Source organism: Galeopterus variegatus, unplaced genomic scaffold, assembly GCF_000696425.1.
Source record: "Galeopterus variegatus unplaced genomic scaffold, G_variegatus-3.0.2 Scaffold11687, whole genome shotgun sequence".
Lineage (NCBI taxonomy): Eukaryota > Metazoa > Chordata > Mammalia > Dermoptera > Cynocephalidae > Galeopterus > Galeopterus variegatus.
In genome coordinates, this window is record NW_007737798.1 from 47185 (window position 1) to 49772 (window position 2588).

Sequence of the window (2588 nt, forward strand, 5' to 3'; positions counted from 1 at the left end):
GCGGGAGCGCCGCTGCGCTTCCCAAGCGGCGCACTTATCCAGTGCGCCACCGGGCCGGCCTTTTCTGCAATTTTTTGATCACGCCTGCACGTCCCTGCTTAGGTCACCATGAATCAGCGCCCCTACACCTGTCCCTATAACATCTTTTGGCAAGTCTGGGAAAAGTGGAGATGGTCTTTGAGACATGAATCCATTTCCCCAGGCTGCCGGCTTCCCGATTAAAGGCTACTTTTCCTTACACCAACACTTGTCTCTCAACTATTGGTTACTGAGTGGTGAGCAAATGGACCTTTGGGATTTCGGTTGCAAAAAGAGGCTTTAACTATATTTGTACATCTGTAATATTTTCGTTCTTTAAAAATGAGATAGAGTGAAAGCAATTTGAAGCAAAGATGACTAAAATGATAAGATTTTCCAAAGGAGGTGTGGATACACACATTTTAAAAAAATTTTATATCCTTTCTTGATGCTTGGGAATATTTCATCAAAAATACATATGACAAAATTAAAGCAGAAAATATGATATGTAGCCATGCGGCAGATTACGTATTATTTCCGCCATCCCCAATGCCAACAAAAATGACAGCTGCAAAGGAATAAGTAGGCCATAACCCAGCAAAGATACGGACAGCAGGAAAGGATGAAATGCAGGCAGGAGAAAGTGACCTGAGTGACTGAAGCAGCATATCCGAGAAAGCTGAACGCTAGCCCTGTGGGCTAGGAGTCCACAATAAAATGAAAAATGCTCAGATCAGCCCTCAGAAGCAAAAGTGATGAAGCCATTTATTCATGAGTTCAACAAACATTAAGTGCCTAATAGATGCCAAGTGCCGTTCTAAGAGCGGGACCATCCAGTGAACAAATGGGGAGGGTTGGATGAGAGGCCGGCAGCAAGCCCCACGGGTGCAAAGGCTTTCACAGTAGCAGACAGACGCCCAGACACTTTCCTCATCACACCGGGTGGCTGCCCTGTGCCTGCCACACACAGGTTATTTACTCTGGGGAAGTGAAACAAACCAGCTCCAGAGAAAGAGTTCAGGTGCAGCTGCACCAAGTCCTGTGCACCAGCCTTGCACACAGGACGGGCAGGGTCAACCCAGTGCCCAACCAGGAAGCCACCGTGGGCATGCGCCACCCTTTCGGAGAGCCTCTGAATAGGACGAATAGTGCTTTGGGTTTTTGTTTTCTTTCTTCCTCACTTTTAGATATGAAAGGAAAGTCAGTGGTGACCAGACATTTGAGGAATGTAAAAGAAGGAAAAAGAAGGATACCTAAACGGAGAAAGAGAATAAAAGGAGCTGCAGGAGGGGGAATAACATAAGGGTAAGAAGAAAACTCAAAAAAAAAAAAAAAACCCACAAAACCATGGAAACTTCTATAATTAATATTCTTATAGATAAGAAATACATCAATAAAATATGTAAAAGTTTCCACAAAATTGTCAGAACAAAAAAGAGCTCTGAGAACCTAAATATATGACACCGAAATTTAAAATTCTATGGATATATTTGTAGTATCATCTTAGTGGTTGAGAAAACCCCCCCAAAAAGTAGAACAAAAGATATGAAAATTGGTGAAAATATATTAGGAAATTAAGGAATTGAACTTGGAAATGAGTATTCCCAGAGAGAACAGATAAAGCAGGAAAAAACAAAATATCCAAAGAAAACAAAACATAAAAACTCAAATGGCAGAGAATGGTATATTAAAGACAACGGTTCTGAAATATTGAATGAAACATAATAAAATATCCACAATTAAACATATTACTTTGATTNGGGGGACCTGACATTTGTTTTCAAATATTTGAAAGTCTGTCACATGGAAGACAAATTAGACCTGCTCTGTCTGGTCCCAACGGGAAGAACTAAGACCAACTCTGCAGAAAATACAGGGAGATTCTTTTTACCTTACAGTAAGCCTAATTTTCAGAGATGTCCAAAACTGGGAAGAGCTTTTAAGGAATCTTCAAAGCTTAAAAGTTTTTCAGCTTTTGATAAATCCTTTCCTCCCATACCCCCATCACGTTTTTTTCCCTCTTTTCCTTTGGACTGAGATTCTTGGTTCCTCCCACTTAACTCTAGCCCAGAGTTGAGCAAAGCGTTTTGGTAAAGGCCAGATATTAAACATGCTAGGCTTTATGGGTCACGAGGTCTCTGCTGACACTGCTTAATTCTACTGCTGTAATAAGAAAGCAGTTGTGGCCATGGGGTGATAAAACTTTTGTTATGGACACTAAAATTTCATTTTCATCCAATTTCAAGAATTTAAAAATACCACTCTTGATGTTTTTTGAACATTTAAGAACATAAAACGATTCTTAGCTCATGAGCCATACATAAACAGTAGTAGGCTGATTTGGCCTAAGAGCCATAGTCTTCCGACCCCTTCCCCAGCCTCTCATTATAGACCCTAAGAAGGAACAGCGTGTGCAAACCACACTGCAAGGTCCATCCACTGACAGCTCGAAAGAGACTCTGAAGGCTTAGAATCTGCTGTGATTGGAGGAAACATAGTACCCAAAAGTCTTCATATCTTCACGTTTTTATCTAAATGGGCAATTTAAAAAAGATCTTCATTTGAAGATA